The sequence below is a fragment of the Haemaphysalis longicornis genome, unplaced genomic scaffold, assembly GCF_048455015.1.
Source record: "Haemaphysalis longicornis isolate Haplotype H1 unplaced genomic scaffold, Haemaphysalis longicornis Haplotype H1 scaffold_4, whole genome shotgun sequence".
Taxonomy (NCBI): domain Eukaryota; kingdom Metazoa; phylum Arthropoda; class Arachnida; order Ixodida; family Ixodidae; genus Haemaphysalis; species Haemaphysalis longicornis.
This window is the reverse complement of record NW_027526361.1, coordinates 57077297-57092778: the sequence shown is the minus strand read 5'-3', so window position 1 is coordinate 57092778 and position 15482 is coordinate 57077297.

Genomic DNA, 15482 nt, shown 5'->3' with positions numbered 1-15482 from the left:
ATTTTATTTTCGTCTGCTTTGTAAGCAACGCACGATTTTGCTACGAGTTGATATTTCGGGACTGAAGCATTTATCAATTTCGCGTGTATTCTTTACTGCCAACGAAGCGGTGGCCTAGAAGATTTTTGCTCGTTCTGAATCCGCACGCGACAGCCTCAGGGGTGAAGCGACAGAGGCACGCAAGCGTGGGCCCGTGTTTCTTTGCGGTCCTGTCTTCTAGCGCTAGTTAGTTTATTGTGCACCTGAAACGGTTTCCTCCCCTCGTTTGGCGCTGTTGCATGAACGAGTTGGAAGCGGTATTCTTCTTCACGAGGAAAGACGACCCTTCCATTCTGTGAAGAAGGAGGACCAGCGAAGCTGAGCGCAGTAAAAGGAGTGCACGAAATAAACACATTGGTTCGTCATGTGCGATGAGGCACACTTCCAAGTAATTAGCTGATAGAAACTTGGAAATACCAAAGTTTAATCCTGGCGGAAAAACATGGGGCTGTCCGTTTTCCTCCCGTAGATGTTCATGCATTGACAGCTGACAGGAATTCCGCAGTACTTACAACTTCACTTCGAACTATGACAAGTAGAGAGTTTTAGCACTTCGTATGCTCCGTGTTTTACGTGTGTACCGTTTTGACCGGGATCCGTCTGGGCACTTGTTCATTTGTTGCGGTAGGGCGGATTAGTCCCGCGGGCCGGCCCTCGCCATTCCCGCGCATTCGTTACGGTGGGGTGCGGCTCCTCGCCGTACCTGCGTGTGCAGGCGCAGTCGGGTCCCGGTCGACTCGGTAACCACGGAACAGACGGAGCATACGAAGTGCTTCTCTAATGAAACTCGACGTAACGTTACAATCGCTTGAGCGGCTATAGTTCTCATATAATCAATTTGGGGGTAGTTTCGGCAATACGAGAATACCAGCCGTTTTCTGTAGACGGCGATGTGGAGACAACAGAAGGGAATTCCTTAACGTTTATGACTTCACTGTGCACTACCTAATTAAGACAAGTAAATTAAACTCAGCATGACGACAGAGCCATTTTAGCGGCCATTTTCAGTACGATTTTTTTCCGAGATACCTACATTAGATTGAGAGCTACAGAGCATTAACCACAGATAAATTGGAGAACTTTTTTAATGTCGACGCTACGCGTAAACGGACGGACATGGACCCCGCCTGGAGGGTAGCGAGGCTCGTGCACGTCAGCAGAGAGTAATAGCAAAGCGTAGAACCGGTCCCGGTACGGTACCGGTGCAACTGCAGTTGTACAGGGTACCGTACCGTAACCGGTTCTTTGCCCTGCTATGATGATCGGGTAGACGCCGTGAGGAAGAGACTGGGTCGAACGCACGGGTCGAACGTGGATCTGCTGGACGCCATGCATACACAAGATGCCGAGCATGTTCTGTGCATTGTGAAAAGCAGCTGCGCTAGCCAAGCAATCTGCGCGAGTGTTGCCGATCTGGAATCGTTCGTCATGCACCGCTTTGAAATAAAGTTTTGTTGATCAACTAAGTTTTCCTCTTTATCTTCAAATAAAAAGGTTCGAGGATGAGTCCCCTGCGAACGTAGGACTTTAACGTTGTTTGGTGTAGTTACTCTGATTACTTTAAGCGAAGCCTACATTAACAAGGAGCAAAAACGCCCGTGTGTACGAGATTTCGGCGCGCGTTAAAGATCCCCAGGTGGTCAAAATTAATCCGGAGCCCTCCACTACGGCGCGCCTCATCGCCTGCGCTGCGTCGGCGCGTTAAAACCCTACAATCAATCAATCAATCAATCAATCAATCAATCAATCAATCAATCAATCAATCAATCAATCAATCAATCAATCAATCAATCAATCAATCAATAACAACTTCCGTGTATGCTTTGTGTCCGAGGGCGAAAACTCCCGAGGCCCATGTGTCCTTGAAGAGCGAGGCGTTGGAAAACGGACGTCCACGTGTGGGCGCTTTTAGCACGCCGTTAAGAACAACCTGATTTGGATCTCAAGCTTGCACACTTCATCACTTGGGTATGCATCTTGAAACGATCAGTTAAAAATAGGCACCATTTGCAAGATCAAAACATGCGTTATACCTGCTGCTTATACTTCTCATCACTTGGATATGAGTAGAATAGTTATCAATAGGCGCCATTTTCAAGATCAGTAGAGGCAATTTAAGAATGTGTGTGTGTATACATGTGTCTTTTTTAGGGATGACCGCCGTCAACGGTCAACAGGGGCGTAGCCAAACTGTGCTTCATAAATACCCTTAAAAAATCATGTCTTCACAAAATGAACGAAAGCGTTGGCTGCCGTGAGTTGGCCGCCGTGAACGAGCAGGTTTTCCCGAGCACATTTTGACGGCTGTTGCGCATGATGTGCTTAGAAGAAGAAGAAGAAGAAGAAGAAAGAAAGGAAAGGCCGGGAGGTCAACCAGGTGTAGAGCCCGGTTTGCTACCATGCACTGGGGGAATGGGGCTCAGGGAATAAAAAGAGGGGGAGAAGAGGAAGAGATAGGAGTGGGAAAGCGCGCACTCTAGTCCCGTTTCGGGCACTATAGTCTTTCAAGCAAGTTCGTTTCACTCAGGAAACGTAAAAGGGCTTTCGTCGCCTTCTGCGAGGTCGATGGTGAAGACCGATGACTTAGAATAGTTTCCACCGTAAATGGTCGATTGTCCAATCGGCTCAGCGCGGTGGCAAGCACGCTCCTGTCCGACGAGTATTCGGGGCAGCGACACAGCACATGTTCTATAGTCTCTTCCGCCCCGCAGGCGTCACAGTGGGCGCTGCTGGCCATCCCGATGAGGAAGGAGTAGGCTTTCGTGAAGGTCACTCCCAACCACAGTCTACAAAGTAAAGTTGACTGGGGTCGAGACAGCCCATACGGAATACGGCGCTGAAGAAGGGGATCCTGAATATGCAGACGGGGATTCGAAAAGTCCGGTGTGTTCCATTGCTGCATGGTAATCTTGCGTGCAAGGGAGCGAAGCGTCCTGGCGGCATCGGTCCTTGAAAGCGGAAGTAGAATGGTGCGGTCGCTCTCATGGCCTGTACGGGCAGCTTCATCCGCCAGCACGTTACCGATGACTCCGCAGTAACCTGGAAGCCACTGGAAAATTACGTCATGGCCGGCTGTGATGGCTTGATGGAATTTTTCTCTTATCTCTGTCACCAGTTGGTGTAGGGGGCCGTAGCGCAGGGCTGCGCGTAAGCTCTGTAAGGCAGCCTTGGAATCCGAAAAGATCGCCCAATTTTGAGGAGTAGCTCCGATGATATGATCAAGAGCCTCACGAATGGCTGCAAGCTCTGTGGCTGTCGAGCTCGTGGTATGGCCAATACGGAATCGAGTTGTTGCAAAATCTGCTGGCACAAACACTGCACCTGCCGAACTGGATGACGTTACTGAGCCATCTGTGTACACATGTTTCCGGTCGTTGTACCGTTCATGCAGTAACAGCAGCGTAAGCTGTTGAAGGGCCAATGATGACAAGTCGGCTTTTTTTCGAATTCCCGGAACACTGAGACGAATCTCAGGTTGTGCCAGGCACCCCAACGGGGAGGTCGGTGTTGCCGCAGGGGTGCACCTTGATGGGATTTCAGCCCTGTGCGTTGTGATAATTGCTGAAAAAGTAGATCGTGGTCTACTTTGAGGAAGCTGCGCCAGATGGTGAGAAGGCAGCCTCGTGAGGAGCCTGATGTACAGGCGTAGTGTTTCAGTAGCCACGTACGTTGCTATTGGGTGTTCCTGTGCGATGCAAATACATGTGCTTAGAGAATCAAAGAAGGGTCTGCGTGAGCGGGACTGCGTAAACGAACAGCAAAAACAAAAGTATGCACTCATTACATACAAGCACGGGTTATCGCACCGGTTATAAAAGATTGGAGCCACAACTAACGTCAATGTGGTGTTTTCTGCACCCCTCAAAGCTTGGATACTTTGTGCAAAATGAGCTACTGTAAAGGCACGAAACAACCTTGTGAAGTCAAGCACAGGGGTAGGTTTGTTGACTGCGCTACGTGTGTAGGGTACGTCATACCGTTAGACTGCAAAAAGATATACTGGGAGGTGTGTCAATGATCGCCTGCGTGAACATGCTAACAACGTTAAAAATTAGCAGTGGCTTAGCTCGGCAATAGGATATACGTAGCGTGAGCTAAGATGTTCAGCTGGTTATTCTTAGCTTTCCTGGTTGTCTAGGATTAGCTTGATCATCATGCCTACTGCTGCTTCAATGACACACGCACACGGTATGCGAATTATGTGACACATGTATATTTATCAAACGGCTCCGGCGCAGCGTCACAAATCGCCCCACAGCTAAGCTGGTTCCACAGGCGCACGCCGGTGTTGCTACGACGCACGAGCCATCAGTTCCACATCGTTCCACATCCGGCCAACCTTCGCATGATCATCAAGTGGACCAGGCCTCCACGTGCGGAACGGAGGTCGACGAAGACGCTGGGCTCGTGGGGTGTGTGAGAGACGCCGGGCAGCGAGCAACGTTCTTTGCGCCGTGCGGCGTCACTCCTCCTCGCGCATGCGCAGCACGGCTCTCCAGGAGCCACGCGAAACTGCTCAGCCTCGGCCAATGTAGCTCACGCTACAAAACGCCAACTCAGGCCATTTGGCTATCCTTTGTCGGGATTGCAAATATACCCCCCTGTTTGATAAGTGCCATAATACAGCGACGAACAGGAGCCAGACGACCCGCGAGATCATTGAGGCCAATGAAATAGCACTTGCTGGGGACTGCTGTGTAAGCACTCCCTCCCTCGCGCTTACCGAAAAGGAGATGCACTTCCTTGGGCAAGACAACGGCTTATCGTGAAGCCGCAATCGCAGTGGCACGTGCCCTAAAAAGTGTGTGGTAATGCAAGGAGGGGAGGAGGTTTTTCTTGTTTTTTGGATGAGTGTGTATGAGGGAGAGTGGGGGGTATAAATCTGTGATTTTCTTAATAAAGTTTGCTGAAAGTGTGCGCTCTGTCTCGTATAGTCTGTCTTCAGTCTTCGTTTCTTTTTTGCGCAATTGAAGTACAGCAGGAATACAATGACAACTTGTGAGTTTTGGTTACACAGTATGGTTTGAGTCGTACTAGCTGGCTATTGAAGCGGCGTGCACGACGTGGACAGATGTCATTTTTGCGCTCAATCCAGGGGGACGTCACTCATTCAGCAGCTTGAAGTTACACCTAATTAGTTCCTCTTCTAGTTCGTGGTTACCTCTGCTCGCCGCTGATGTTCTCCGACCAACAGTAAACTGGGAAACACTGTAGACAACGCAGGGCTGCATCCGATGGTAGCTGCAGACGGTAAAAAAAAAAAAAAAAAAAAAAAAAAACATCTGTCGCGGTAGGCTTGTGTTTCATTTTTCTCGGGGTGCCACCCGTACACTCGTGGACGAAACAAGAAGTGTTAACGACGACAAAAAGTGGGCCACGTGAAGTGGATTTCTCTCATAATTTCGTGTACGGACGGCGTAGTGGCTCGCTTTAAAGTAATCAGTGAAGCCGCAGACGCAGGGCCTATTCTCCGAGCGCACGGGGGTCCTGTTTCTTCCCACACCTGCGTGACACAAATGCGCGAGTCGCTACCCAGATCCAACCGTCTGGCTCGGTCACTGTCTCTCCAGCAGCCTGGCAGGAAACGCTCCGCTGGGGCCCCCGCCGGTATCGCTGACCGCCCGTCCCGCTTCAAGGCCCGTCTTAATTTTTCAGGCTCTGTCCCGTCGCGTCGCACGCAGGTGGACGCCACCGAGCCGGCTAACCACCCGGGTGGGTAATAACGGATAATAAGTGCGGTTTGACGTCCGGAAGCGACTACAGAGGTCTCGGTTCCACAAAATCTCGCTCAGTCCGGAGCGGAACAGCTGAGATCGCCATTTCAAAATTCAATTCGTTCTGTCGTGCAGACGTCCTGTGATCTCTCGGAGCGTCCCGAATACATAGCGGGTGGCACCAAAACTGGGGTTTGGGTATCTTCGGCAAGAATTGGGTGAACGAGGATCGACAGTCAACTGGCGGGCAAGATAATAGGGAGCTCCTGCCTTTTAGTGCATTCGCTGAGGTAAAAGGCAACACTTAACCCGAAAATTTTTGCACATGTGGGAGCGAAAAACGGCTGATTGATTCGCTATCAATAAGCGTGTGGGCTAGGACAAGAGCGTGTAGTCTAAAAGGCAACTCTAGTAATTAAGCTGGCGCAAGCTGCGATTCCCTGTCCCATCTTTAATGCAGTTATTTCACGGCATCTGCGTGGAGTTTTTTTTTTTTTTTTTTATGTCCTTAATAATTCTGTATCAGGCCCAGACACCGCAAAAGCGTGTGTGACATGCATGTGGTTCGCTCATTGTACGTGTGACCTCTGTTACCGCAATTCCTACCTTCCATATTCTCTTTCCGGTCAGGCAATCGAAGATGAGGTATTTGTATTTTCTTCATTTTGTTTGCTTCATTCTAAAGTGTTCTCCACTCTGCCCTACCTACGCGAGATCTTCAGTTACCACGCCAGTGAAGTGACGGGGTCTGCCGCAACCACAATCACAGGACTAGAGCACTTTGGCCATCAGCTTGGCCAGAAGACATGCAGATTTCCAGCGATAAACCGGAGAGACTCCGTCAATGTGATGGCTTGCGCCACTGGGCCGTTCCTATGCGATAGCACGCGCTGCAGAGCAATTTGCCGGCCGGCCGATAACGTCGACTTCCAAGAAGTTGTTCTCACTGAGGTCTTAAGTAACGCAACTGGACAAGACGACTGAGCACTGGGTCATCACTAGATGGCCAATCAACAGGTACGTTTCGGTCATCCAGTTGGTGGACGTTGCAAAAATGAAATGTGGGTTAATGCGCACCTAAGCCGTGGTCTGTGGAGAAAAGTAGGGGCGAGATAAAAGACATCGACTCCACGCACCAAGAGGTCATATCGACTACAAAAGCGCTGGGCAAGGTTTCTTGAAGGGCTGAGAAACTCCCTGCACACACACCAAGCACGCGACGGGACACCAGGGAGCATAGCAATAAATTTTCGTGGCCGGTTCGCCGGTCACGTATGCTCTTTTTATGGCCGATAGCAGAGGCGGCCAAAAAAGCTCGCGGAACACGAAAAGGACCAATTAAATTAATCCGTCTTCCGCCTTTCAACCCCGCGAGATGGCGTGTGCGTGCGAGGAGGCTTTGTTTTGGTAAAAGATTACTTGCCTACACACAGCGGCTGCCGGGACGCCACGTGGTGGGAAAATTAACTGCTGCTGTCGGTGCTTTCGGGTTCCGCAAACATTTATGGGCGCTCTCCCCTATCACGTTGTCGATGGCGGCGGCATGGTCTAGATGAAATTATCCGTGAAGATACAAATAGATGGATAAGATGTCCGGGGAGCTTTTTCTCCCTAGCTTGAAGATATCCACAAAGCCCCTTAAATATTGGCCTACACAGGTTTGCACGAGACAGCGCTGAGAAAGAGAGTATCACATAGGAAAGACCTATCCCAACTTTATTTGCACTGTCGCATAGGGAAAGATGGTAGGAACTTTTATATTTCATGTAGCTACACAGATGGGCCCGCGAAATAGCACGCGGCAGAACTCGACAGGACCTACAGACGATCAAAGTTCTTCGAAATCCGTGGGAAATTTTACCTGGTTGCAAAAAAATAAAAAAATAAAAAAAAATAAAAAAAAAATAAAAAGAAGTTCTAAATATTTTTTGCAGTGTATCACGCTTTCGCAATTCCCCGTTTGCCAATGCACTTGCCATTGCACTGCTTACTGCATTTTATTAATGTTCCGGCTTTGTCCAACATTGGGCCTTCAAGATACGGGGCCAGCGACTCCGAAAAAAGCCGTTTTATAGGCGGACACGAACGCGCATTCCCTCCAACCTGCACCTTATACTTTTCCGACTTTTTCTGCGGGTCAGACACCTGCAAGGCCCCGCTTTTACGCGCGGCTCGGGAAACCTCTGGCCGCTGACTACAGACAGCCTCAGCCGATTCGCCCACGGACTCTCGATACTGCAGAAGTGCACATCTGGAATGCACTTCGGCGCAGATGAAATCCATTAGACGAGAATCCGGTGCCGAGAATTCCTTCGGAGGTGAGCTGGAGCGGGGGAGTTTACGCGAGATGGCTGACTGCTGGCGATGCCGAGTGAGGAGGAGGAGGAGGAGGAGGAGGAGGAGGAGGAGGGGGGCAAATTGGGGTGCCAGGGCTGAAGGCGAGGAGCAAATGACTCCGTAGGGCGGGCGCTCATTTTGACGTCGTGATTTTGACAGCGATCCCTCGGCAGGATTGACTGGGCGCTGCATGCCTCTACACTCGTTGATGCCGTCCCATTGTCTTTTTGCTGCCCTGGCAGGACGGAATGAGATACTTTGCAACGTACGTGCAACCTGAGCCATGGTTGAGGTTTTATACCGCCAGTTCATTCCACGTGGTGACGTCGGGAAAGAGGGTGCTGTGGGCCTGCCGATTAGAGTAGACACAGCGCAGTGCAGTTCGCGAGAGGGCATTGTACCAGACATGTAACGACTAACGTATTTAGTTACTTATTTTAAGAAAGGAACGGGTAACATATTTAGATCATTTTAAAGCTAAGTAACGAGTGACGGTATCTCGTTACTTCTGAGGAATAGCGTGTACAACGCCGCTTAAACGGCCGTGTTTTAAATGCAGAGCATTTGTATAACTCACGATGTCACCCGTGCGTCGGCGTCCGCAGCACCCAGCCTTCCCCTACACTATAAAAAGAAATAACAGTTACCGGCGCCTGGTTTCGATCCCACGACCCTGCGGGCGGAACGCAAGGTACATGGTGCTCTACCCACTGCGCCACAAAACCGACACAGAATGAAAGGCTACGAACGCGCCTTATATCCTTGACTCATTCAAACTACGTCAAGAAGCTGCTGATACAACGCATTCACTACCTGTGGGCGGAACGCGAGGTACATGGTGCTCTTCCCACTGCGCCACAAAACCGACACAGAATCAAAGGCTACGAACGCGCCTTATATCCTTGACTCATTCAAACTACGTCGTCAGCGGCGTGCGTTGGCGACTCAGCGGCGTGCTAGCGGCGTGATAGCTGCGTGGTGTACACGTGATAGCACCAACCCCCCAAACACTAAACGTTAACGCAATACACCCACCCTCTATGCGACGCATTTACTCGAGTCCCCCTCGCGGGGAGATGGGCCCATTTTTTTATTCTAACCTGTGTACGCATCTATGGGCACAATACGCTGATGATTGCCTCGAAAGTAGCAGCGCCGTTGTCTACATCGTGGTGGTTCGGGTGTCATTTCTATTGTGAATGATTCTGCGCTCATCACGGCCTCTTGTCGTAGGATTCAATTTACGCAAGTGTCGGCGCACTGCCCGAGATACCAACAGCCGGGATTACCACGAGTCGAGCACGTGCGCCCACACAAAGAAGGCATGTGGGTAACGTCATGATAACAAAGGCCGAGGCGAACCAATAGTTTATGTGGTGCAGATGAAAAGACGTTAGTCGTTGATATTGAAGCCGACCAACCGAATTGCAGATAATGCAAAAGGCAGGGAGGAACCGATGCATCCATCACGGGCGGTGATTCACGGCCGAGGAAGCGGGGAAATACAACCGATGAAAAGTTCGAGGGGCAGCTACTGCTTAAGTGCAACGACCACTAAAAAGGAAGCAATGAACCATGAAACAATACAGTTGTGCGTTTGGGTGTCAAAGAAAGTAACATGGAAAATAACTAGTTACTTTTCGGGTGACTCACGCGTTCCTTTTGAGAATCGGTAACGACTAAGGTATTTAGTTGCTTGTTGAGAAACTAACGAGTAACGGTATTTAGTTACGTTTTTTTTGGGAAACGAGTACATGTCTAATTGTAACAAGCCGAAATTTATTGCCGCGCCCGTTTAAAATGCCCTGTGATGAACTTCATTTTTGGTGCTGTCCTGAACTGCGTAGGAGGCTGTAATGCCCTGGAATACAGTAAGCTGCGATCAAATGTCGCTCATATTTATTTGCTCTTCGCGGGCATGCATTGCCGCTGCGTATAACATTTCGCGTTGTTAAATTTGCAGTACTATTGTGAATTAACGTCAGAGCGTATTTATTCAATTATGGCGAAACAGCTCAGGATTGCGCTTGAAAAATGGGGTTTATCGTGATTTTACTCCTCCCGTATAAAGTGGATAACTGGATGCCGTGCCGATTCGTCAATCGTAATATCAGCGCAGAAATATGCTTTCGAAAAAAGCCTTGCGCCACCTCCATTTTAAAATAGAACAAGACATATCGAACATAAAGGTAACTAGCATGCTAAACTGAAATGCCACACGTGACCAAATACGAGCTTTATTAGTTACCCCCCATACCACCCATACCCATCCTCGCTGGTACGCTTACAACACTCCCCGAAATATGCATGAAAATATAAGACCTGCTCTTCTCGTATAGGATGTTTCTAGTAAAATGCGGCCAGCGGCTATTCTCTCGACTTGAAACGGTGGACCCGCAGGCCCAAGGTTTGGACCACAAGCTAAATATTGCAGAGTGAGATGACGTCCCCTCCTCCATTGTTATAAAAAATCCGTCGTCTTCATAATGTGGCCCGAGATATGCGTGCTACCTTGGGCCACCAGCTGCAAAACCATGAACAATTTCTATTGCAAATTTTTGGGTGATCTCCCCACTCTTCTTTTTCACTTGAACCCATCCAGGGCAAAATAAAGTTTTTTTTTCTACTCTACTCCTAAGAAACATAAGAACGGAATAGGTATGCCGCAGGGCTTTGATATGGCGTTTCCCCAATGAGGAAAATTTTCACGTGCGTTGTCTGCTATAACGCTATTGTTCAGTTTCACATATTTACATTATTCACTGAAGTTACTTTTGCCTGTGCCACACGGTAACTTTCAATTGACAACTGGACTCGACTCCACAACTGCTCCCTCTGTATTTGTAATGGGGCACTCGATAGACAGTCGGTTCAACGGCCTTCCGAAGACGTGACCCCCGTGCAGCACAGGTATTAGTCTTGCGGCAACCACTAAACACACCAGATCAGTTGTGAGCCATTTAAAATTAACGGAAGTTTCCTAAGGCTAGCTATGTCTTGTGCTTCGTGTCTATTCCGAGTGAGCGCAGATCCCAGGCTTGTAGTGTTTTCTAGCCACCCACAGAATTTGCACGAAGGACGCGTTTTCTTTTTTATTTATGACAAGAACGGTCATAAAGCTCTTTACGACTCCCGTAGTTAGCAGCAGATGTGGATAAAAGCAATCTTATCTAGGGCCGTCTTGTTGTCTTGGCCGGTATTTTAGCTTAACTCGCCAAAAAGCGATAGTTCACCACCAGGGTTACTTTATAATGGCCTAAAACATTTTGACAGCGTAGAAAGCCTAAATTTGGGCGCTATAGATAAAAGAATTGGTTCCGGTCAAGCAGTGATTTCGGAGTAGTGATAGAGATTTTAGCACAAAGTGATTTCAGATGACTGTACTGCCGTATAGTGACAAGGCAAAGTTATAACACGTGTCGTTAGTCCGGGGGCTCATTGCTTCTCGAATATGACATTTCAATCCTTGTTTCCATTGCGTGATAGACATGTTATGATTCACTGTCAGTTACCAGGGTTACTTTGAAGGGATCTGGAAAAGGAGGGAGGGGTGTTCAGGAAGCAGTTTCGATGCGTTCTAGGGCGTGCTACCTGATGGGGTAGCGCTTTCTACGATATAAACAAAAGGCTTTTTCAATTGTGTTACTAATTCACCGGGTTCACTCTATGCGTGTCTTATATGCCCATTTTGAAATCAGTGTTTAATCTGTACGCCCAGCAAGCTTTACTCGTACAACGTGGCATAGCAAAGAACTATACCAGTACATCTATTTTCCAAATAGCATTTCCCACAAAGTTGAGGCAAAATAGCTGTTCCGTTCACACATTTAAACTGAAACCTGAGGAGGCCATGTGAGCCATACTTCCTAAAGTGTTCACCTGTTGCCCAGATTCTCTCCGCCAGTTTTGCAGCTTACTGCAGGTTGTTCGCAACAGTTGGAGCTAGTAAAAACTGTCATTTCTGACTGCTATATTGTGAGCGTTAACTTAGCATACGAGAGGCTTAGCAACGTGAGCGGCCAATATCCCATTTAAGCCTCTTTATCGTTTCTACATTGTGCGCGCTTATCATCATCTCATTTCATCTTCCTTTTCCACGGGCGGTTATCATCATCTCCGCTGGCTGGAACGGTTGCTGTTCTTTTGTGGCCGTGCCCGGCGCTCGCATATAAAGCGGACCTCAAGCGTTCCCGCCGACTCTCTCAATATAAATATCCGGCGTCTGACTGTCTCCGTGTCGTACGGGCTATAAAAGATGGTCTAATTCCCCCCCCCCCCCCCCCCCCTCCCCCCCAGGCTCAGTGACTATCACCTGCTCCCCCGAACCTCCCGCAGTGCGTTGTCGACGATACAGGACAAATGCTTTTGACGCCTGCCGACTACAAAGCAGACGGAGTGGGTTGCAGCGATGGCGGAAGAAGTGGGGGGAAGTCGTAACAATAGATGTCAAATAGAGCAACAGCCTGTCAGGAGCAGCCGCATCCCTCACAGTGCAGACATGCCTGGCATAACGGCAGCTCCGCTACGGTGGGCGCGCACCTGCGACGCGGGCTCCGTGCGTCAATCGCGGCAGCAGCCGGCCGTGAAGCCTTCGTCGCGTATATTGAAAAACAAGGGAGGGACATGAACGGGAATAGGCGCTCAGTGCATATTCGTGTTCTGAGTTGTCACAGACGAATGGTTCTGACGAATGCCGACTAGACGGCAACGGCGCTGAACGCCACCCCGGCTGCGTTCCGTCTGTCACGAAAACAATAGGAGTCCGCACAGCCCTGACGTCGTCGTCACACTCACCTCGTGGTTTCCGAGGACGAAGAGCGGGTCACATTCTTGCTCGCCCGGAGGATAAGGGAACGCAGGAGAAGATAAGAGAGACGAGCCGGCGTGAAAAGAAAGGAGCGTGTTTGACAGGAAGGGCACAGGGAGGCGGGCTTGAGTAAGCGGAAGAGCGCGGAATCGTGAGTCGCGAACGTGACACGACCGTCGCGTTTCCGCCGCCGAAGCTCGTAAAAAACTTGGTCATTTCCCGCCCAGTATATACGCCTCGGAAGAAAGTTGCGACATGGGCGGACGCGAAGAGGATGAAGGGGAGTGTGGTGTGTGTGCACTGCGGAGACCATTGACGATGCTGTAGATGCACCCTCACGACATGAGGTCACCGCCAACTGGGAAGACGAGCTCTGTTCGCATCGGCTCTCGTTCCCAGAATTGACGCTGCGGCAGCGCTTGAAGACCGGGAGGGGAACTTCTCAGGGCGGAAGTTGCAACGGTCAGCTAATTCTGGGGATCCTTGCTTTGGGGGATCCTTGCTTTAGGGGGTATTAGACAATTGTAATGGTTTTCAGCCAGTGGTGGCCTAGCCAAATATATATATATATATATATATATATATATATAGTCTGGAATCAAAAACTCACACAGAGCGCGAAAAAATAAGGTTAGTAGAGACAGAGACACACGAGAAAGACATTGAAAATAAAAATAAAAGTTTACTGACGTTTCAGGGAGAGGACTCCCTTTCTCTACTAACCTTATATATATATATATATATATATATATATATATATATATATATATATATATATATTTTTTTTTTTTTTGGGGGGGGGGTGTTATACGCCAGGGGTAAAAAAAAAGGTAGAAAGCCTGCGCTCAAACAACATTTTGGCCATTTCCTGCTCTATATTGATGCATTGGGTTCCGGGGCGCAAAAAAAAAACGCCTAGAGGAAAGGAGGAGGATATGCAGCGCTCAGAAAATTCTGCAGGCCTCCTGTTCTGTTTGCTGCTGTTCCCGCAGGTCGGGCTTTTTTCGACCTTTACTGATAAAATATATAGCTTCAAGAAACCATGAATAGCTGTGGCACTATTTTGTGGGTGGCCATAAAATGACGCCCTGAAGACGCTGTATGTTAGTAAAGTTAATTTCAACCTGTATAGAGGCAGCGCTTTAAAATAGGTATACCAGGCTGCAGCTCCACTGCAAAGCCTCGTCACCGAATGACGATGTCTGGTAGCCGTTCAGCTATCAGCCATCGAACAACGAAGCTATAGCTATAGCAGAGACCTTCAGAAGCTATAGAAGTGGATGCCATATGCTACAACCAAAAACATGTTCCCTCCAGGGTCCACTGCATTGTACGAATAGGCTTTCTGGTCTTCTGGAGCATGGAGTTTTTTTCTGCCTCACGAATGAGTAATGGGTGGTTACTTTCCGTGTCTTTGATACGATACGGTGTAGCTTGGGTTGAGGAATTGGAGGCGGTTTCATGCGAGGCTAAGTCCGCCTCAGTGGGCAACACTTACTCCTACTACAACAAAAACAGGCAGCCGGTCCTACCGGCAGAGCACGACCAACGAGCAAGCCAGTGGAAAGTGAGTGGCAATTCGCAATGTCCACACTTGCAATCCCGCACAAGTAAGCATTCGGGGACGGGTTTGCCTAAAAGAATTTCATGCTAAGTAAAATAAAACGTTAGCGCGTGTTCTCCAGCGTGACTTGTCGGCGCAACCAACGCGAATTCCTCCCTTTTTCATACAAATCGTATAGAGCAGCGCGGTGCTGTACGGATGTAGCATATAGCTGCGTCATCTTTAGTTGGCATCGATACATTCGCTCTGCCGTTGCATGTGCAAGCCAAGCACATTTGTTCCTGGCTCCGAAGGCTGAATTTTTCGTGCCCATTCCTTTCTTGTCTCCTCTTTCTTCCGGTCGCGGACTGCCCCGCGCATTCCTGCTCTTTGGCGGCGGCGCCGCCGCCGTCGTTCCGGAGGCCGTAAAGCGAGGAACGTGCGACTCGTGGTTCCCGGACCGGGCAGCGCCGAGGTCAGTTTCCGCTTCGGATGCCTCGCTCGCCACGCAAACAGCGAGCTCGTGTCAACACACAAGGCGAGAGCTCGGCCGGCCTAAACGTAGCCTCGGCAAGAACAAAGCCTTAACTCATCATTAGGGGGCGCTCTGTTGACGTCAGCAAAAGAAGTGAAAAATAAAATAAAAGGAAAGAACGCTGGTTTAAGTGGCCGAAGCAGGGCAGGCTTGCCAATAGTTAATCGCTTGGCCGGGATAATGCAGTAAGCGCCGGCTATAAGGCCTTTTTACATATCTGGCGTTGCTGGCTGCGCGGCCCTTTCCAAGCTGTGCGGAGATACTGGAAAAGAAACGATCCGAAGGGTTTCCTCGGCGCGTTGAGATAAACTCACGTGTGCGCATATTCACTGCTTATGCTGTTGTCGCCTCTATGGTTGGGCTGCTCAAAACCGAGGGCATGAAGTTAGAACTATGTGTGTGTATATGTATATGTATATGTATATGTATATGTATATGTATATGTATATGTATATGTATATGTATATGTATATGTATATGTATATGTATATGTATATGTATATGTAT